General features: G+C 43.6%; 1 long non-coding RNA gene across 3 annotated transcripts; it reads right to left on the bottom strand.

Annotated features, from left to right (window-relative positions):
• Nucleotides 1-6,017: 6,017 nt before the first annotated feature.
• LOC144165288 (uncharacterized) lies at nt 6,018-20,780 on the bottom strand. Of its 3 annotated transcripts, XR_013321443.1 has the most exons (6): nt 20,228-20,780; nt 20,066-20,130; nt 17,275-17,389; nt 16,726-16,850; nt 14,365-14,484; nt 6,018-8,020 (listed from the first exon to the last, which is right to left on the bottom strand). It is a non-coding gene; the product is annotated as an uncharacterized LOC144165288 (long non-coding RNA). The 3 variants fall into 3 exon arrangements; XR_013321444.1 differs by lacking the exon at nt 17,275-17,389 and having other exon boundaries at nt 20,228-20,767; XR_013321442.1 differs by lacking the exon at nt 20,228-20,780 and having other exon boundaries at nt 20,066-20,193.
• Between the last annotated feature and the right edge of the window lie 1,963 nt (nt 20,781-22,743).

Genomic DNA, 22,743 nt, shown 5'->3' on the forward strand with positions numbered 1-22,743 from the left:
CGTGAGAAACTTTTTCCCGATTTCCCTAGATAAAGATTTGTGTGTCCTTTATGACAAATAAACTTTAATAACTGGCAAATAAAGCGGAAACAGAATCGCTCGTTATTGCTATACTATATGAACAGTTTGGCCATTTATTGTTACGCTAAACTGCCCTACGAACAGAATACTCTCTGTAGCCATCGATCATAAAGCCAGAAATGTTTTTGCACTTTTGGATCGGCATGCATGAAGGCCTTTGCAAAACTCCTTATCACAACTCGATACTATATCACTGTTTTTAGGTAGCCGCATTCACTGTGTTCACAAAAACATTGGTCGACAGAAGAAATACGTCGTTCCTTACTCCTGCCTGGTTCCTGTTGGAAAAGAGGCCATCCCAACTTAAGCGCACATGATCTCACAAGCTCATCGCACATCCTGTCGGCAGCATTATTCTGAGAAGTAGCGAATGACTCATCAGGTTCCGCCTATTTAGCCCTTCATTTGAAGTAACCGCCCTCGTGGGTGTGCAAGGCTCCAATTACAACTAAAACAAATTGATATTTCATGTTAGCAAGTAGCATTCTAATCAAAAATTTGACACAATGATATAATGACTAGTAGGGGAGGTCCAAAGCATGGTATTGCCTTCTCCAAGCGGCCAACACCAAAAAACGATTTATGAAAGCATGCTTTCAGCTATATTAAAAATAAACAGAAGCACAATAATTAGCTTCGGAATTTTCCTCTCTTATATGTTATCCCTATTCCGGGCAACCCATTTTGTACTCCAAATAAACTTTAAGTTGTCCAAATGACGTTCTCGTCAAGACCGATAAGACTTAATGGCGTTTTTCTGAAGTGAACTCAATATAGGTCTTTATCTGCTTTCCAGAACAATATGAAAGGTGGAGCCAAATATCACGAAATGCACGAGGCCTCGTCACGAATGTTCCGTGGAAACAGCTGCAAAAAATCAGAAAAAGGTACGCATAATGGGCCAACTAGGAAGTACTTGGCATAATACTTTGTACAATTAGGGAAGCCTTTTCTATTGCCCCTCATCTTTAGTGTTCATTCCAGCGAAAAGACTTCATAGGGACCGGGCGGCCGTTGTATGGCACCACCGTCGCTTCAGCGAACAGCGCCGCCCGTGGCGAACCGCTCGTCAGTGGAATGCAGGTGGCGGTCAGCGCAGCGTTATTGTGCATGGCTTTCTCTCGTTTTTCTGCGGTGCGGCTTGCAAAGCGTGCATAACCACAAGGACTTTTTTCAGATCGGTAAATCTTGAGCGTAATGTGACCTTTACGAGGCATGCCATGTGTGTGATTTACGCCCATACTCAGTATTTACAAATAGCAGACGACGCTCAATCCGCCAAGCTGGAAGTCAAGCTGGAAGTGACACTTCGTTCTTTCATGTAATTTTTTCATGCCTGCATGCAGTTTCGCGTATCGAGGAGTATATATTGCAGCTAAATGCTCCCACAAAGCCGGTGTGTGCAACCGATCCAGGAATGCTGCGGTGCTGGCCTTTGGCAGCTGATGACAAAACGGCGTCGACGTCGTGCACAAGCGAAAGACAAAGTTGGGGGCTGCCTTCTAAGATTTACCTTAAAACAGAAATTGTTATGTACGACGCTTCCGTGACTTTATTACATACGGCTTAAACGTGTTTAATTTCACAGAAATGATCTTACTACAGTCATCGGAAATCGTTGATAGAATAAATACCGCATGATAGTAGAACGTTATTGCTTGTCGTGGAGAAGCATTGATTTATAAGAATTGCAATGGTTGGTGGCTAGTTGTTAAATGGTTTTTCAAAAACCAATTCCTGCGTGGCTGAAGGGCGCAAGACAGGAGGGTGCCCGAAGCCTGTACTCAGCTTCACAACTGAATGCTGCGGTTACAAGCTGTCACCTACGCTTGAAAAATCATGCACTCCTCCGTCTAACGACGATGATGGTTTGTCGCAAAGCTTTCTCGTATGGGTTTTCTTGGTTGCCTTCTGGATTTAAACTTTGACTAGTTGAGCTTCGAATTTGACCAGCACGCGTTGGTCTTTCGATCGCAGCGTCTTTGACCATTTCCCATTCATTTCGCACGAAGAAAACTTTGCGTTCAACCTTCGTAATCATTAGACGAGGGGCTAGATGATTTTGCTGTTTAATTTTGAACTTCCATGCACCCCTCTCCAAATCTAAACTTTTTCCAGCGTGTCGGAAATGTATCTGTGCTGAAGGTCTCGGGCTGATGCACCCATATTTGAGGCAAATAATCGCGCGTTTTTGGTGTCTTCACAAGGCACTACACGATTTTTTAGGTACTCTGTAAAGAATACTTAAGCATTAAAAAACACCGGCTGGCGTTAACACTGCCATATTTTTTTAACTATCGGTGCCAGCCTTTATTCCACGCAGGTGGTAAAACGGGAAGGGGAGGAGGGATGGTTTGTGGCTTGTGCTGTTGGGTGGGTGAATAACTTTGGCACTTGATAAAATGACCACCACAAACGTGGGAGTTCCACTTCGGCTTTCAGGCTCCCATGCTGTCACAGTGTCGCTCACCAAAACCGAAGGCACAAAGCTCACGGTTTCAGAGTGTGTGAACTACCGCAACGTTTCTACGGCTATACGGTAATCCACATCGTACGCAAGTGCCTTCTCTTCAAAGCACACGTATCGAGGTATCTCAGCGCTAAGGCTGGCGCGGAAACCGTAGTCATTGAAACCAGTGAAGATAATTTAAAGTGGTAGAAATGAATACTGATATTCCTAATAGTTTTATTCCTACTCAGATCCTGCAGAGCCATGGGCGCAGAGCGCTGCAAAAAGTGCTCATGTCAATGTAGCCCATTCCCAACCTTAGAAGCATCCAATAAGTTTTCGTAGCCGTTAGTGCATTTAAGAAGAAATCAATACTAATAATAGTAGTTTTATTCGCACTCAGAACGGGTGTAGCCAAGCGCAAATCGCTGCAAAAAGCGCTCATGGCATTGCAGCCGATACCCAACTTTAGAAGCGTCCGACAAGTTTACGCAGTCGTTACTGCATCTAAGAATCCAACACATCTGTCTAGACTTCGTTTCATCTCACGTGTCCGCTCACAACACCACCAAAACATCCAAAGCACCGAAGCAAACACGACAAAAACAACGGGAGCCTGTGTAGTCCAATGCACCGGCTCATTCCACTGACGAGGGGAGCGCCGAGTGGTGGCGCCACCCGTCCAGCTGCCCGGTCCCTATAGGCAGGGTCAGTTATTGCTTGCAATGGAGAAGTACTCTGAACGGCGTGAATAGAAGTCGCGGAACACACGTTGATCGGCTGGAGCTAAACAACTGATAACATAAATACATCTTGTCTTAGAGGTAAACGTCGCTACGTGCTCCAGTGCTTGTGAGACAGCGTTTAAGTCTATTTTTGCACTACAGGTGTGTGCCTCTGACGCGGCAATGAGAGATTTATGTTCAAGGCGGCTACTACGTGCCAAGTCATCTCGGTCAGATGGAAATCAATTGCGGATCCTGAGCCACACTTTCAAGGCAGCAGCCGCCAATGCACACACTGGGGCCGAATTTGCTGAAGGAAATTTGAAAACAGTTCATGAGCGAGCTACCTTATCTCTGAACGCCTGCACACGCCGAAGCGCGTTATTAAATGCTGACGAAGCGAAAAACCAACTTAGCACTTTTCGCTCCCACTTATCAAAGGAAAACTCCTACAGGCGTTCTCACTAAAAAAACTGAATGAGCGAGGTAAAGGGTAGGGAAATGGTGGAGAAAGCGTTTGTTGAGCCGGAATGAAGAATAACATAAAAATACGAAGGCGAAAATAATTTATCGAGTAGCAGCGTACTGTTTTTTTTTTAAGTAAGGATTGACGATTCAGGCATCATTGTCAGATTAATGCGCTCCATGCCGGTGACGTCATCGTCTGCCAATAATCTGTCTGAGGTTACAGCATGCCTTCCCTCTGCTCCTGTGAATTACTTGATTATATGAAGGGTAATTTGAATTTAGGAAATACCTAGGCCACGTAATACCGTAGTGCACGAGGTTCATAGAGAAGGAACTTTGGGGGCCTAAAATTTTGGGGTGCGGCATATCAGGTATTCTAAGTCAGGGAAAAGCGTTTTTTTTCTTAAATAAATACTGACACCAATCTTCAGCGTTCATATTATTGCACGGTTCGCTTCCTTTTATCAACAGAATACTCTTACTAAAATACGAGCGGCGTACGACGCGAAGAACATACTTTAAAATTGGATCTCAATTATCGCGCCTATGAAATAGCATGCAGAGCGGCACTCAGGAAATGGACATCAGCGTGACATAATCCGGTAGTATCCAAAATAAGTGACGCTGAGAGCAGTCGTCAAAACCTCGTGACGTCACTTGATACACGCGGCCCCGCGAGCGGCAACTGGGCGCCGGCGCATTCACAAACGGGTGTATATAGCCAGGGCTACAGGCATGCCAGGCACTGTTGGCAAAAATAAAGTTCCACACACGGAAAAGGAAGCGATAATATAGCCTGGAATCGCAATATACGCCTCCATAAGGGCTTTTATAGACAGCTGTCATCGAATTTTCGCCGCAATGGTAAGCCCAGCGCCTTCAGGAAAACGCTTCAATATAAAGCAACTTTCGTACTTTCAGTGCCATACTTCCTCGTCTGATCTAGAATTCGACGAAACAAGTCTATGCCCCCCCCCCACCCCTCCCTCTTTCCTCCAACATGTTTGTAAAGGGCATGTTTCGGCACTTTTCATATATAACAAGTCGAAATTTAACTCGCTGTTATAGACGAATGTTTTACCGACTGTACATTTTTTGAAACGTCGTCGCCCCGTTGGTGCCTCTACTGCATGACGTTATCTATACTTTTTCAAATACAGATTGAGCTAGCGATTGCAGCAAAATAAATATAAGAGCATTTCGTAAATTCTCGTAATTGAACGCCAGTTTGTAGGCATAATTTTTCGAACTAGCGCAGAGCCTTTGTATCACCGTGTGCCCGCGGACCGTTTGAGAAAGTAAAGCTCAAATCACGTACCTTTTGTTTAGTACCCGCCGTAGCCTACTCGTACGCCTCCTTTGTTCCGCACTGCACAAAGGAGGCGTACGAGTAGGCTACGCCTCCAGAACACTGCGTTTACGCTGGGTCAGTAACACTTCTATCAAACAAAACTACCCGGATCCTCAACCCCCCCCCTTCCACCCGTAAAAAGATTACGAATGCCGCGAGGCTTGCCTCCAGTCAGCATAATCCAAACTTAAACTCAAACTCCAAAACTACCCTTACACAAACCAAATAACATCCCCAATCAAGCAAAACCCACCCGTACCCCATCAACCACAACCCAACATAAGACCCAGACGAGACCAAAGCTGTCGCAGAATAACAAAATCTATAAAATTAAAAGCAACAAAATAAACAAACGACAAAATAATATCAATCACAACATAACCAAATCCAATGACTCTTCTTTACTACAGTGCCGCCTCAACAACGTCTTACCCTGGTGTAACAACTTACTCACAAACCTTAACCCTAATAGGTGCAAATATTTCGGCAATTCTTACACTGCTAGTCATTAAAACCTGCCGAATATTTTCATAATTCAACTGTATTAGATTCAGTTCTTTCCTGAAAATACGTAGGTTTTCGCATTATTAGAGATGCCTTAAGGCACAAGAATTCTAAATATATCATTACAATACTAACCCCGAGCCGGGTTTCCTGCGTCGAAATTTTTCGCTAGCGCCACTCTTCTTACTACTGTATTTACATAAAACGCTTGATATACGTAAACTTCAGTATACACTCTAAGAAAAATGGTAGTCACTAGTGACTCATTTTACAGAGTCATTGGCTTGCTACAGAATCGACTACCTTTGGACTCTTATGGGGAGGGTCACCAGACTCTCTTTCAAACAGAGTCCTGGGACTCTTAGGGAGGGAGTCGTGACGAAGAGTCAAGAGTGAGTGTTCAGGACTCCTGAAGATTAGTCACGGCGACTCCGATATAGCAAACAAAAAGAGTCCGCTTGACTACGTTATGACCCAGTAATAAGAGTCGTCCTGACTCTGTTCGGAAAAGAGTCTTGTGACTCTGTTAGACCGAGTCAGAAAAGGGTATGCAGGACTCTGTAAAAGAAGTCACCTCGACTCCTAATTTTCAAACGAAGAGAGTCGTCATGACTAGTTTGCGACCAGTAAAAGTAGTCACACATACTCTCCGTTTGGCTAGAAAGAGCCCGCTTGGCTACTTTGGCTACTACATGACCCCAGCCAAGTTGCCCTGACCTGCTGAAAGGGAGTCGCGTGACCCCAGAGATATAGCATGCAGGACTCTGCAGCACAGTCACCGAGACTCAAAATCTGCAAAGAAAAAGTCCAGTCGACTATTTTGCAAATCGACCAAACAGGATCCCTTGAGAGTCGAAAGGGTATGCATACATGCAAGAAACATCAATGCAAAGTACCAAAAGAACTATTTTATTGAAATAAAGCCTACAACCTTTTAAATAATGCATTGGCTCAATGACTAGAAAAAATGTTCCAAGAAATAAAAATCACGGGTTTTTGTATATACACACTAGAAGAAACAGAAATACAAGATTCAAAATTATCATCTTAGACAACATTTGTCTCAAATAACAAAAACTTGTAACATTCAACGGGACAGGCAACACTTGAGCTCACATATACAAAACACAACCCTACAACAGTGATCAGCTGATAAGTGAATATGAAAACACAAATTTTCTTAAAACCCCATTAGAACAAATATTCAAAAATGTCCCTTTAGACAAATGAAGTGAAAAAAATTGTAGAACAATACAACTCACAAGTCGAAAACACGGCAATAAAATACACAAAAAAGAGTTCGGGAGTACTATTCCTTTATAAAATAGTAATCTTGAACACATTCATATTTAATGCTTACAGCTTGGTTCGGCTTAATGAAACGGCCACTTTTACCACTCATACCCAATGCAAATGAACATTAAAAAGAAAAACGGTGTTAAGAAATTCCTAATTGATGATTGTTATAGTTTTCTGAGAATATTTTGTTCACTTTAGAACACAGAAATTTACTCAGAAACTATATGTTGCAACGCTCACCACTTGATTTGCTGGCACTGGACAATGTATTTATTTGCTAAATAAAGGCACAGAAAAACGCGGGAAGAGAAGAACCACAAAGGACGAGCACTTACTAACAACCGAGTATAATGAAAACAAAAACAACAAATCCCGACACAGCGCACCCTTCTGCCGCATCATACACACAAAACTGACGTACTTCAACAGCAATCGGGAAGGAATCAGCAATCACATGCGCCGCAACAAATTGCCCGATGATCCGCGCAAATGTTAACAGATCGATAACATCAGCACCGAACATTGCGAATCCAAGAAAATTATTGCCTTTTCACTGGACGCTGTCTTCAAGATAGGCGAATTCCTCATTAAGAAGGGCGACGGATGGGGCGCTCACACAAGTTACATTCTTATAGCACAAAAAGATAGATAAAGTAAGCCACTGCTACCTCGGGTGTACGTTGCTGAGGGTGCCCAAACAGGACTTCTGTTTTTTCCAGCAGAGGCACACACACATGCTTCCTGCAATGGTCAGATAGATGGGAACATGGGGTCCTCTTCAAGGAAGACGAGTGTTCTCGAAGACGGATGTCCAGGCACCTGCCCGTCTGGACTACATAGGATCCACCGTAATCAAACGGGATTCGGTAACCAACGCCTTTCGCGCATTTTACGAATTGTTTTTCATACCTGACCCCGCACCTGTCTGCCCGAGTTTCTTTCGTTTGGTTGACTTTTCTTGCAATAGCCCCACACAAACAGGACAATTTGTTTGGTGCCGAGAACACTACCTTGACATCAAACCTCCCCGCGACCTTCTTTAATCGGTAAGCCACGCGGGCGCTTGATGTCTTTTACAACGCGTTGCAATTTATTTTCACACAAACTGCCATGTTCACCCTCTGCCGTGTTCCCTGGCATCACCTAAAGAAGAGAAAAGGAAACAAAAACCGCAAGAGCAATTAGCCACTTAACAAAAACTAAGAGCTAGATTCATTTGAACCTTTGTCTAATAAACAGCCCTATTAAAAAAGCCTATTTCTTAGAACACCTTTGAAATGTGGGCCCCGTCAGCTAAAAAAAAATGTGGTTGATCCCTCTCATAGGGGTCGGTGAACTCCTCATAGGAATCAGTAAATCGGTAATCAGTAAAACATAAAAGTGATCGACACGATCAGTTGAAAGTCTGCATCGATATGAACTTGCACATCGTTATTTATATTTCTTCGGTATGGCACCGTCAGCCTTATCAACCTGGATTGCACACAGGATTGGACACTGGATTACACCCAAATGAAACCACACATGCTCGCAAACCATGCGAACGAAACCGAATGGGTTGCCAGCGAATCGTTTTGCCAGGTGTTTTGAGAGTCTGGCTTTTTCGCATAGCTTGTATCGCGCAGAAAAACAACAGGGTGTGTTCAGATAAGGACAGCCAAAGTGTTGCCATGTCCATTTTTTGTTTGAGATGAAACTTTAATACTGTGTAGAACATTGTATTTTCACCATGGAACTGGCATTAGTTTAGTGAGAAACACCATTTTTGATTTATTAAAAAAATATTTAGAGCGCGATCGGGCCGGGCTACTTTCCACATTGCTTTGTGTGCCAACTTTGGGGACCCCTAACACGAATCGAAATTTTTTCCAAATTTTTCTCATTTTTTAAACAAATATTTGCAAACTTTTCTGCTGGATTCGGGAAAATTGAATTTTCGATATTTATATTTTTTGGAGAAAACTTAGTAGCGAGAGAAATGTCGTTCAAAAGTGGCACTTCTAAAAAATTTTTTTTTACGCATCGCCCTAAAGGCTAGTTTTTTAGACGTGTTTACAAGGGGCTGCTGAACACCTCATACCCTTCTCAATGCTTTACAAAGAAAATTTATCAAAATACCGCCTAATGAAATGCGATCAAAAATGAAAATTTGGAAAAAAAAGTCCACACCTATCGACGTCATTTAAAAAAAACGTTTCTCAATTTTCGCTATATTTATTGATTGATTGATTGTAGGGTTTAACGCGCCGACGCAACGCAGACGATAAGGCGCGCCGTAGTGGAGGGCTCCGGATTAATTTTGACCACCTGGGGATCTTTATCGTGCGCCGAAATCTCGTACACACGGGCGTTTTTGCTTTTCGCCTCCATCAGAAAAGCGGCCGCCGCGGCCAGGTATCGAACCCGCGACCTCGTGCTCAGCAGCGCAATGCCTTAGCCACTGAGCCACCGCGACAGGTTTTCGCTATATTTACACAAAATGGCACTCAATTCCTGAGTATTCTAGAAAGCTAAACATTTGTTGCATTATTTTTGTTCTAACTGAGAAAAATGAGGTCACATTCAACACATTTTTTAATGTCCAATCAACGGTTGAGTAGCAGTTCGCAGTGAAAAAAGACAAATAATTATGGCTGTTTTTTGCAGTTTAGAAAAAGAAAGCGACTGATATAAAGAAAACTGATCGTAGTATTCATATTTACCCTATGTTCAACTTGTTAGTTGCGGTAGACATTAAAATAATTGTGAGGTTTTTGAGCTTGTTTCTTCCATCAGACTAAGGCTACCATTTTATTTCGTTATCGCATTGCCCTAGCTGTGTCATAAACCCATATGTTTCATATTTCTGACGCTGCTTAATCGCACTTTATTGGTAATTTACCCCATTTATAAGCAAGTAACCTCACTGCTGTCACTGAGAATATTTGACATGCGATCGTCATAGTCAAATGTGTATTTCTGTTCTACCTGGTACATGCGAAGTGCTAACTGCAAAACAACTTCGTCTTCCCAACTGTCCGTCTTTCAGCCTCCCGGGGATAATAAATAGATGTGCTTTTTGAACATTTTGTTTTTAGCTGTTGGAAAGATAAACTTTTATCCCACTACAAAATCTGCCAACCTTTACTTTGGACACTTCAAGGTTAAGGGGAAGGTGCAGCTTTCTAGTTACAGAGATCTTCAAAGATCCGACAAACAGTGGTCAGAAGCTTTGCTTGTGCTGTAGGAATTACTTCCCGACGAAGATAGAAGATACCATTGACCAGAGGCAAAAAAGTGTGTTCACGTGCGTTGCGATGTCGAGAAAGACTACGACTCTTTGAGGAAGCACAGCCTTGATTCGGCTCATGCATGCTTGGGGTTGGTCGAAATCAAGCGACTTCTTGAAGAGCATGCATCAATATGCGCTTTAATAATGTGTATAAATAACGGTGGTGCCACCCTATTTAGGCATCAGTTCCTCGAGGTGCACAGAAGTGAATGTAGGGTCACTAGTGTGACAAAGTGGCTTTTCTCTGGAACCGGACATGACAAAAGTGCGTACAACGGCATGGAAAGCCTTGTGAAGCAGCTGCTGTGCATATATTGCGTTGACCTTCAACCGAAGCCGCACAAAGTACGAAACAGTTCGTGGACAGCATCCTGAAAAAGTGAATTTCGTCGTGCTATATCTTGACGATGCCAATATTGCCACATTTGAGAACAAAGAAGAGAAAAGCAAAAATGTTCCGCCGGTACTCGGCATCCCGTATCCTCCCGGAAATAGCAAACTCAAACGAAATAAAATGAAGGTACCCAACATCGCACTCGGACTTGGAGGGGCAGCGACGGTTTTCACCTCTGCTTGTCGACACTTTGAAGGGCCTTCGAACTAGAACGCTGCACCTTCCCCTTAACATTGAAGTGTTCACAGTAAAGCATGGCCGATTTTGTAGTGGGATAAAAGTTTATCTTTCCAACAGCTAAAAACAAAATGTTCAAAAAGCACATCTATTTATTATCCCCGGGAGGCTGAAAGACGGACAGTTGGGAAGACGAAGTTGTTTTGCAGTTAGCATTTCGCATGTACCAGGTAGAACAGAAATACACATTTGACTATGACGATCGCATGTCAAATATTCTCAGTGACAGCAGTGAGGTTACTTGCTTATAAATGGGGTAAATTACCAATAAAGTGCGATTAAGCAGCGTCAGAAATATGAAACATATGGGTTTATGACACAGCTAGGGCAATGCGATAACGAAATAAAATGGTAGCCTTAGTCTGATGGAAGAAACAAGCTCAAAAACCTCACAATTATTTTAATGTCTACCGCAAATAACAAGTTGAACATAGGGTAAATATGAATACTACGATCAGTTTTCTTTATATCAGTCGCTTTCTTTTTCTAAACTGCAAAAAACAGCCATAATTATTTGTTTTTTTTCACTGCGAACTGCTACTCAACCGTTGATTGGACATTAAAAAATGTGTTGAATGTGACCTCATTTTTCTCAGTTAGAACAAAAATAATGCAACAAATGTTTAGCTTTCTAAATACTCAGGAATTGAGTGCCATTTTGTGTAAATATCGCGAAAATTGAGAAGCATTATTTTTTTAAATGACGTCAAAAGGTGGACCTTTTTCCAAATTTTCATTTTTGGTCGCATTTCACAAAGCGTTATTTTGATAAATGTTCTTTGTAGAGCATTGAGAAGGGTATGAGGTGTTCAGCAGCCCCTCATAAACACGTCTAAAAAACTAGACTGCTTAGCCTTTAGGGCGATGTGTAAAAAATTTTTTTTTAGAAGTGTCACTTTTGAACGACATTGCTCTCGCTACTAAGTTTGAGAAATATTTTCTCAAAAAATATAAATATTGCAAATTCAATTTTCGCGAATCCAGAAGAAGTTTGCAAATATTTGTTTAATAGGAAAATTTTGAAAAAAATTTCACTTCGTGTTAGGGGTCCCCAAAGTTGGCACACCAAGCAATGTGGAAACTAGCACGGCCGATTGCGTTCTAAATATTTTTTTATTAAATCAACGATGGTGCTTCTCACTAAACTAATGCCAGTTCCATGGTGAAAATACAATGTTCTACTCAATATTAAAGTTTCATTTCAACAAAAAAATGGACATGGCACCGCTTGGGCTGTCCTTATCTAAACCCACCCAACATTAAAACGGGTTTCATGAAGAAATTTAACGTACAGGTCATGGAGCAAAGCCACCTTTTCACACTTCCAGCAAGGTTTAGCAGAAAGAGTGAATGGGGTGGGAAGGTTCTTGGAGAGCATCAGGGAGAGCTTTGCAGACCCCTAAAATTCCCTCGCGGACCCCAGGGGGTCCAAGGACCCCTATTTGAGAACCACTGCATTACAGAAACGATTTTTAACAGAGTACCGCAACCTACGAACTGCACTCCGTTCTTGCAAACTTCTTAGATTCCATTGAGTCTGTATGCATAGACAGCGTAAAATGTAGTAAAAAGTTTTTAAATTGAAAAACATTACAATCGTATTTGAATGCTGCAATTATTATTTGTGCAATACCCGATCGAGCCACAGCTAATGTTGTACAAAGCGATGTGGCAGTCGTTGCACCATTTCACACTCCAAAGCACATGCTCACCCCGATCATAATTTAAATAACGTTGCTATCTTTAGCCACCTCGCTTTTGGCAAAAATCAGGTAAAAATTACCCAGCGCACCTCGCAGGCGTGCAGTGTGCGCCGTAACCTAATGGACCTTTTTCCAGTACCGGTCCCCCAGCGGCCACCACGGTGAACCTGAACTGGCAGTAAGGCATGCCCCAAAAATGCTTGGCTTTCAGGGAACCTGAGCACGAAATATCGTGGCCCTGCAGTGCCTCCTGCACCCACCCGTCACCCACGCCTTTCACACTGATGTCACGGTAACAGGCGCACGCTCGCGTGACTAATCTGCAGTGGCCGAAGCACCCCCTTTTCTTCACTTCTGTTTTCATTTTTGTTGCTCCCTCACTGGTAGCCAAGTGCTCGCAGCGTGGTCAGCCTGAAACATTTTCTGCCCCTTTCCTTTAAAAGACGTTTTGTGCGCACGTATGAACCCACATCAAACTTCCCAACAAGAGCAAATGATGATATATCATCATACCCAATACTTACACTATGAGCTTGTTTTTCTAAAAACAACCTATTCTATTTGATTTTTGGACTTGCTGTAACCAGTTGCTGGCAGCCTGCCTGGCAGCAGAGCCAGAATGAAAAGGTTGTTGGTGCGTCTTAAGGTCTGTTAAACAAATACCGGTATTCGGTCTAGCTAGAAGACACGTTAAATACAGCCCCATGGTCATGGTGTGCCGGTGCTGAAAGTGAGGTTCTACGATTCTATTTGGCCCGACGTCCTCTTCAGCGGTGCTTTGCCTTCATGCTCTGTAAATTGTGTGTTACCTGGATTTGGTTGTAAAATCAAAGGCCCCTTAACTTGCAATGTCAACAAGGGCCACAAAATTGTGTTACACTCGTTTTTTATGCCCACTATGTGCACAAGAAAGCTTGTAATCTTAGGAAGGCTACATTAATGAGGCTAGACAGCTCAATGCGAAGAGAATAAAAAGCATTGAAATAAGCAGGTACGGCAGCCGGCCCTGGTGTACAGCTCCTGAGGTGGTTGAATGTTCCCAATGTGCGTAAAGCGGACTGTGCACAGTCAGAGTTAGCACCCAACGCAGCATTTCTTGCGTGGTATAACCTTTAAGCATCACGGGCATAACTAGGATGCGAAATGTAGTTTGACGCATTAATGAGAACTTCTAAAATTTTAGTCATACTGGCAAGATCATATGTTTAGGTAATATGCTTCCCAGTTTTGATAAATTCACTGCTTGAGCCTGTTGGTTCATTGCTGCAGAACGCTATAACACCGAACACAAAAAATAAACAAGATGACTGGCTAGCTAAACAAGAGGGGTGATTTGCCTTTTGTAACCACTATGTCAAGCCCTATTTCCCAATGAAAAATTTTGTTTATGGTTATTCGAAGTTGATATATCTTGGGTATAAATGGTTTGGCCCCATGCTTACCAAAATAGAGGCACAACTCACTATTTCTCCAACATTGAATTGCTTTTTTTTAAGTCTGCAGCTTCTGAAATGCTGAGCTTTGTGAACAACAGTGCAGACAGTGCCTTTTCAAAGTCTGAAAGTGCTGATGGCATCACGTCTTTATACAGACGTCTAACAGATACACATGCTTATCCTCTCCTCCTAAAATTGTCTTATAGTGCCATAAAAGAATATGGCCTAATATGAGAAACTGACGTATGTCAAAGGACAACAACAAAAAAAAAAGACCCAGAAGGCTTGTCTTCTTCTGTAAGCGCTTGTTCAAACCTTCAAGTGTTATACACTGAAAATTCATTTAAATTGCAATATTTAGCCTGACAAATAGCTTATAAGCTTTGAAAAAGTGTGAATTTAAGAATGGCTGCCAAAAGAAGCGTCATATAAAAGAAGTAAAATACCTGCCGTCAGCTTGATTCACTGGTCCGCAGCCTTTGCACCAGCTCCGAGTGCACGCTAGTGCGCATCCTTTCGCTGCCTGTTTACTTGCTGCCCGTGGCGGGTTGACCTTGAACAGCTGCCTGGAAAAGAGGGCAGGCACGATTGATTTTCTTCATGCTTGATTTGATTGATTGATTGATTGTGGGGTTTAACGCGCCGACGCAACGCAGGCGATGAGGCGCGCCGTAGTGGAGGGCTCCGGATTAATTTCGACCACCTGGAGATCTTTATCGTGCGCCGAAATCTCGTACACACGGGCGTTTTTGCTTTTCGCCTCCATCAGAAAAGCGGCCGCCGCGGCCGGGAATCGAGCCCGCGACCTCGTGCTCAGCAGCGCAACGCCTTAGCCACTGAGCCACCGCGGCGGGTATTTTTTTTTCTTCATGCTGCTTACATTCATGCTGTACTGTATTCTATACGGTGTATGCACTGGCCACTCAGCCACAAAGTGGAGCCAATATTATTTGTGTGGTTTGAGAGCTGCGCGAGCAGTGCAGTCGTTCTGCGCTAGCTCAGTATCATCCCCGAACGTCCGTTTCCTTATTTCTTGCCTTGCTCCAAAAGACCATGGCTGGAGTTACAAAAATTTTTCTACCAAAGCTTGTGACAATATTGTATGTGGTAGGGGCATGTGCAAATTAGCCATTCATATTACCATTTCCCCAAGGCCTGTAGCGTGCTTCTTATGGAGTGTGAGACGTTAAGGAGCTCTAGCGACAGTATTCTGATGCATTGAACGCGCGACCATCCTCAAACTGGGTTTCCAATGATGTTAAGCGATTATGCAAACGGTCTGGGTTTAAGTGCTTGTGAGGTGTGTATGCATTATAAAGTGAGGCAGGGACAATTCACTGACTTGAGGTGACGAAGACTATGCCGATTGTTTCCAAGTGTTTTTTTTTTTGATGCACATGAACAGAACAAGCTCCCAGAACAGGCTTGGTCATTAGGAAACAGTTGAAAGGAAATGGTTGGAAGCCCAGATTTACCAGTGGCCTTGTATAGCACATTCACTTCAAAACACTCAAATAGCCCAGGGTGATGCTGAATGCCCGAATGGGTGCGCATAATCCATACGGTACACTGCATGAACTAAATAGTGAAAGTTTCACGCACTAATTAAGGTTTCAAGCATGTGGCGCGGTGCGAGATAACAGTGTCAACGTTGCATCGTCCTCACCTGCAATTAAATGTGCCCAGAAGACTTGGTATTGATTCACCCCATCATCAATGCCTTCTTTGTGAATTCGTTGCATGCGGCCATACCGTCTTCGAACGGTACCCTATTCTTTGCTTTGAAACAGTCGAAAACCTGGCGTTTGTTTTCTATCATGCGGCCTGTTTCAGGCCCGCGGTTCTAGAAGCATGAACATGCAGTCTGGCATCCCGAAGCAAAAGAAAAAGCCAGCTACTCGTTACGACAAGGCATTTGTAAACCGACGAATGAACAAAAAAAAAAGCGCCACACACAGTTGTTTTTGCGAACACCAAGCATTATACCATGTTTTGCGTCGGAAAATGCGCTGTCTGTGTGGCAGCATTTCACTGTAAAAATAAAGTCAGCCTCCTTGCGAGTGTAGCCCCGCCGTGCGTTTTAGGGGCCAGTGCATACACCCTATACGCTACTGGATCCTCTTCTTTTTTTTTTAAATCTGAGTTCTTATGCCTTGAGCCAAGCCTGTGATATGTGCCACACGGATCCCATTTTAGGTCCCATTTTAAATGGGATAATATGAACACTGTACGTCTGAAGGTGAGATAACAATCTGTCATTAAATGTAACACAGTGGGATCCCTAGAGCAGGGAAGCGTGGCAGGGGCAGCAGAAAATTAGATGGGCAGATGAGATCAAGAAGTATGCGGGGATAAATTGGTCGCAGTTAGCACAGGACCGGGTTTTTGGAGATCTATGGCGGAGGCCTTTGCCCTGCAGAGGGCGTACATAGGCTGATGATGATGATAAATATGAATAACTTATTTAAATATACCCACGGCACTCGAGAACCCCATAATATTTTGCTCAGGAGGACAACAGGTTTCTTATTAAACAATCCAGGTTATTCTATGTTCTTTGTTTATCTGGTTCATAGTTTTCATACAAAACCTAACAGAACTACTAAAATTTCTGCGCTCTACTGCTGATTGAATATCATGGCAGACACAATACCTAAGAAAAAAAATTTGTTAAAAATTTACGAAATCGTGTCTGCCCTACATGTCCAAGCTTTACCAAGAAAATTCCGGGCATAACAAATGAACTCAGCACCTAAGTATACGGCAAACAAGAAAACAATGCTGGACTTGCTGAAAAAGTAACTAACCTCTGGAGAAATTCAACTGTGGTAGCTGCTGGCTCAGCCTACTCCAGGTCGAGTCCACAGCACACGAGTAGCAGCAGGCAAGTTGCCTCCCTAAGGATCGTCAGCCCCGTGTATGGTGGCTCTTGCTAGCAAAAAAACAGCGGCACCACTATTAGATGCTGCCTGCAAGCAATTGAAAACACTTCTGATAAACCTTGCCTTCCAGTGTTTCAGTAGAGGTATTTAAAAATAAATCCTGGGCTCAACACTCGACAACTTGCTACAAGGTGGGCAACACTCCAGATTAAAAGCCAAGTGCACTCAAAAATGTGACCTCTTGAAAACCTAATTTCTATTTAGTCTGCCTCAAAAGACAGCAACATACAAAATATGACAGCTGACATACGCGTATGCATGGCACAAATGACCATCAAAAATCAGCGACTCTGAAACCGAAATTGAGAAGCGTGCAGACATTACAACCAGGCTGAAGTGACGTCGCAGACAGCAAGCCAGAGCAAACATGCGCACAACAGCTTCATGTCTGCATCAGGTCCAGGAAAAGCCCACCCAGCAGAGCTTGACTGGTTCCCCTGGCTGGCTGGAGGACCAATCGCCTGGTTGGCTGCAATGTCACTTCTGCTTCATCACTGTTTGCACGATCCGCTGGCAGGTCTCACGTTGTCTGCGATGAAGTTTATTTTCTATTTTTTAAACATTTCCACCTGATTATCAAAGAATTTCACAGGGCTACGAGTAATGTCGCAATTGGTTCGGTGATACGCACTGTACGTCCAAAATAAATTTTGCCGATGCGAAATTTGAATACAGTTGGCCTTCGATTGGCCCACCTGGAGTTTTTTTAACATGCACATAGCATGTACACAATCCTTTTATTACTTCACCATCAGAAACACGTGTTACAGCCAAATATCAAACCTGTGACCTTGTGCAAAGCAGGAGCAGACGCCTTTGTCTCTGAGCTACTGGCAGGTCGACAAACTATTCTGAGTGGCTTGAAGGAAACGTGACCGCAATTCACTATTTAAGGAAGTCCCCAAAACAACTCTTAGAAATGTAAAAAAAAACAAAAAAATGCGCCCATCTCCCCGCGAGGGGACTCGAGTAAATGCGTCGCATAGGGGGTGGGTGTATTGCGTTAACGTTTGTGTTTGGGGGGTTGGTGGTATCACGTGTACACCACGCAGCTATCACGCCGCTGAGTCGCCAACCCACGCCGCTGACGACGTAGCTTGAATGAGTCAAGGATATAAGGCGTGTTCGTAGCCTTTGATTCTGTGTCGATTTTGTGGGGCAGTGGGAAGAGCACCATGTACCTCGCGTTCCGCCCACAGGTAGTGAATGTGTTGTATCAGCAGCTTCTTGACGTAGTTTGAATGAGTCAAGGATATAAGGTGCGTTCGTAGCCTTTGATTCTGTGTGTTTTGTGGAGCAATGGGAAGAGCATCATGTACCTTGCGTTCCGCCCACAGGGTCCTGGGATCGAAACCAGGCGCCCGTAACTATTATTTTTTTTAATAGTGTAGGGGGAGGCTGGCTGCGGACAACGCCGAGGGACGACGGGTGACAGTGCGAGTTAAAGAAATGCTGTGCATTTAAAAAAGTATGGGGTTTAACTTATCAAAGCTACACCTGTGCTATGTGGTGTGCTTTTGTGCAGGGCTTCCAATTAATTTTGAACACCCAGAGACATTTCACACGATTCTTTTTTAACAGTCATTGTTCACACAGTTCCTTTGAAAATTAGATCTGATAATCTACCGTCACGGACAGCCTAAGCTGAAACGGCAGTATGGGAGCCAAGAGATGCAAAGTTGGCAGGAGGTAAGAGAACAAAGTAAACCCCACCTTGTGCCACCAACATACACCTATGGGTTGCGGTTTATTTTGTTCTTGTTCTCAGTACTTTTCCTGCGCAAATATTAAATAAAATACCTCTGGACAGCCATTACAGCATTCGTTGCTGGCTCTGCAGCTGTAGTCAAAGTGCAAAATTCGCTGTCATATGGGCAGGGGCCCTGTAATTGCTCTGGGGCAGTTACTGGTTCCATTTAAAAATTGTTGTTTAGGTCGTCAAAGTGCACTGATGTATCCTTTGCTTCTTTGTGGGTCATAAATGAGCCAGCTGACTTCAGCACGCTGACACAGCCTATGAAAGAATGCACAACAGACTATCCTGTTCTTGAAGTGGTCCACAATGTGTGGGATGGGCTTCATACGTCTTGATTCGTGGCTCCCACATGACGGCAGAGAATACAAAAATGCAACATTGTTTGTTCGTCCATCCTGATTTTTTTTTTGTGTCTGAAAATGTGGGTTTTGAAGGCTTTGTATTTCCTGAAAACCACACCGCGCAAGCTAGTGGGACAAGGCATAACCCTAAGTCCACTGCTGTGAAATGCAAAATGTTCAAAGCAAGCGAGACACGCAGGAAAGGTTTCTCTACACCAGCTGCAGCTTTTCATCCTGCATTGCTATCTGCCCATGACATTATTATTTAAATGTAAAAAGCACTGCAGCCTGTATATGTTCTGTTGTTCTGTACATGTTCAGTACGTGAGCACTTTTGACACCTGGGAGACATTTAGCTGCATAGTTACATTTTTGGCGCACCTGTACCTTGGTTAACACAGAAATGTGTTGCGCTGGTTCTGATAGTGAGCTACGCCTTCGACGATTGAAAGAGATTCGTAAAATCAGAACCGGCAGCTTGACTGCCGCAAAAGATGTGCGAGTAAAACTTATTAGGCAGTTGTAGCATATCGTTACCGTGTTTACGTTACCGTTTACCGTGTTTGTGGGAGTCGAGTGCGCAGCGCGAGAGTTACCGCGAACGGTAAATTACCGGCACAGGCTTCCCCGTCGCCACGGCTTCCGGTAACACGCTAATGCAAACACGGTAACGATATGCTAAAACTGAAGAAGCAACAGCAAATACTCGCCGCATGCTCGTAAGCGTGCTTCTCAAAGGACTTTACACTGTAATGAGAACTGAACATGAATGTGGGGCTCGAACAATTTTACTCGACTGCGGAACTACACCAGAAAACTACGCGACAGTTATGGCCAGCGTAGGTTTGAAATGGACGCCAATTACAACCTACGGCTGTTTAGAACCGCCAACCAATATGACATGCTCTCCCGTGCCAGTTGAACTAAGCCCCATAAGCGTGTTTACAGTACAGCTTGTCAAGTCATTTCATATTTCATTCGCCCAGCTAAGCCACGACGCCGATAACTCGTGTGAGCGTGCGAAGCTCGTAAATGTCGCGCTTGCACCACGACAAGCCTCGAGGAGAAAGTCTTTAACACTTCAAGGAAAGAAAAAAAGCGCGCTCACCTTCTCTAAAAGCACGACGGGTGTCTCGCAGCGACGTGTCAGTCTCCGTGCGTCGAAACACGGCTCTGAATTAGGGGAGAGCAAAGCCAGGTTCAACCAAGGCGTTGGTTCAATGCGCCCCGCGACGCCGTACTTCAAAGCAAGCAATGAAATGACGCTTACCTGCTGTCACGCTATCTGTCGACCGAGCGATAACTGCGAACGTGCGAAAGATATCAAGAAAACACCGCAAACACAGCGCGAACAGAGACTTATCGCGCTCAAACCCCATGCCACAACCGCCACAGGAAAAACAACACATACCACGCGCGATGGACGAATGCGGTGCCGTGCGCACGACGAGTCCTTGAGAGCAACCAGTGATGAAGTGCGGTAACTAGCGCCACCGCGATTGCAGGTCACGCTTGAATTTTGTTTCTGCGGCGCGTTGTAGACAAAAGATACTGCCGCGAACCATGCAGTGGATATGTTTATTTATGTTTTGTTTTTAACGATCGGCTGTACCCGTTTGTGTTATCTGCATCCCAAGATAAGCGCGTGTTCCACTCTTTCTTATGCCGCGCGGGTTATCCTATTTGATCAGAGAAATTCATTGCCGCACCTTCCTTTTTAAAACATCTTTTTTTCCACGCACAATTGGCGATTGGAATAAGCTTCCCGAATCGTTTGCGCATCTGGCGTTAGATTTGACACAGCTCTAAGGTGTTATCTGCGTGGCGACATTGAAACAGGTGTTTCTTGAATTGCCGTGATCTTGTTGCTGTCAATTATTTGTTTTTGTTTTTTTATTCATTATTGCTGCTGCGTGATGCTGCCCACTGCAATGTGCGATGACCGCTGTGACTCGTTTTATAGAATGTCCATGTTTTTTTAAATCTCGCCTTTCGTCTTGTTTACTTTTCTCTCTTTTATTTATTTTGTTTGACTCCGGCTCTGTGGTCGTTTGATGTTGTACAAGGTTCTTTGCTTCAAACTTTTGAAAGACGCCTCTGTTGATTTTTATTTTCGTATATTACGAGATTCGTGATCCCGTTTCTGCGCTGGACACTTTTTATGTATCTCCTACAACAATGCCCTCTGAGTGAATGTAGTAAGCTGAACAAATAAATATTGATAGGGAGAATTTTTCGCCCTGACGTCACTAGCCTACAATAGTCTTCTTTGAGCTACAGTGTTCTCCATGTAATTCGACGGTTCCAGCAACGCTTGCGCCATAAGATAAATGCCGCAGAGCAGACGCCGCGGCATTTGATTCGGTGACACTCTCCTGCGACGTCACGACGTCACTTTGTTGACTGCAGCTTCACCGCTTGTGTATTCATCGAGTTGTTAGGGGAGCACAAGTTCGCTCCAATAAACCGTTTTGCCTTCAAGACAACCGAGTCGTTTTTGGCTACGTGACAATACATTTAGGAGGTCTCCATCACGACTGCAGGTGACGCAATTACGTTCTGCTAATATCTCCATTAAGCCAGATTCAATTTTGTTTTCCTCACTCTTTTTGTTGTATTACGGAAATTGTTTTCGTTTTCTAAAATACGGAAGCTGTTTACGTTTGCTTATGGACACTTCCTACGTTTTCTCAAATACGAAGCAGCTTACGTTTTTTTCACGTAGGCTTTGTTCGTAACAATACGGAATTTTTTAACAGTGTATGCCGAAATTTGGCAATAAGATAGACGCCGGCTTCACAACGCGAGATACTCGACGTTTGATTCCGTCGACGTGAAGCGCTTTTTACTTTCACTTCAACCAAGATCATTCATCATCATCTTCACAGAAAGTTGGCTTTCCTGCAGGGCGAATTGGCATACAACGGCATCAGTTAGGGCACTGAGGCTTCGCTTTCAAAAAGTCTCGAAAACATAGAAAACACGAATAAAAAATCGTGAAAGCGAACCAACTGCGTAATGCCCTGCTTTCGCACAAAAAATACGAGTTCGCGGAGTTAACAGGTGTAATCGTGATAATAACGTAAATGAAGACCATTTATAGAATCATCCATCAAATATAAAAAAAAAGATACGTGAACATAAAAATGAAATGATAACAGTGGAATAACGAAATAACTGTATGCATATCTTATACACGTATAACCCGGAATGTACGTCAAAGCTCTAAAACATGCATATAATATGTATGCCGCAAAGTATGCATGCATGCGAGATTCTTTCGGAAGCAAACGAGTCAAAAAAGAGTCGATGAAACGACGACTCTGTTGTGTGACTACCTTTAATCGTTTACCGGAGTCAGCAAGTTGCAAGAAGAGTCGTCGTCGCTTTGACTCACTTTTGACCACCCTTTTTCTTAGAGTGTAGTTCAGCGACCTGGGACCCTTACCAGTTATTTTTCTGCTTTAATAGAGTCAATCAAGAACCCTTCAACTCGCTTTATTGTAAATATTTTCTCACAGCTACAGAAACTTTTATTACTTTGAAGCAGTAAATGCCTCACCCCCTCACTTCTCAATCCTGTAAAGCCGATTTACTCGGTGCCGCTTCGGCCCTCCTCCTAGCCACCAAGGTGTCATGGTGTTTAATGTTGAGGTATTTCTTACTCGTAATAAATATTTCGCCGTGGAGTTGCACCCAGTTAGACACTCCCGCCTGCGCTCAAAACGTGGGGTCGAACGGGACGCGGGTCAATCGAACTGGACGCAACTGGTTATAATCATCAGC

The sequence above is a fragment of the Haemaphysalis longicornis genome, unplaced genomic scaffold (assembly GCF_048455015.1).
Source record: "Haemaphysalis longicornis isolate Haplotype H1 unplaced genomic scaffold, Haemaphysalis longicornis Haplotype H1 scaffold_14, whole genome shotgun sequence".
NCBI lineage: Eukaryota > Metazoa > Arthropoda > Arachnida > Ixodida > Ixodidae > Haemaphysalis > Haemaphysalis longicornis.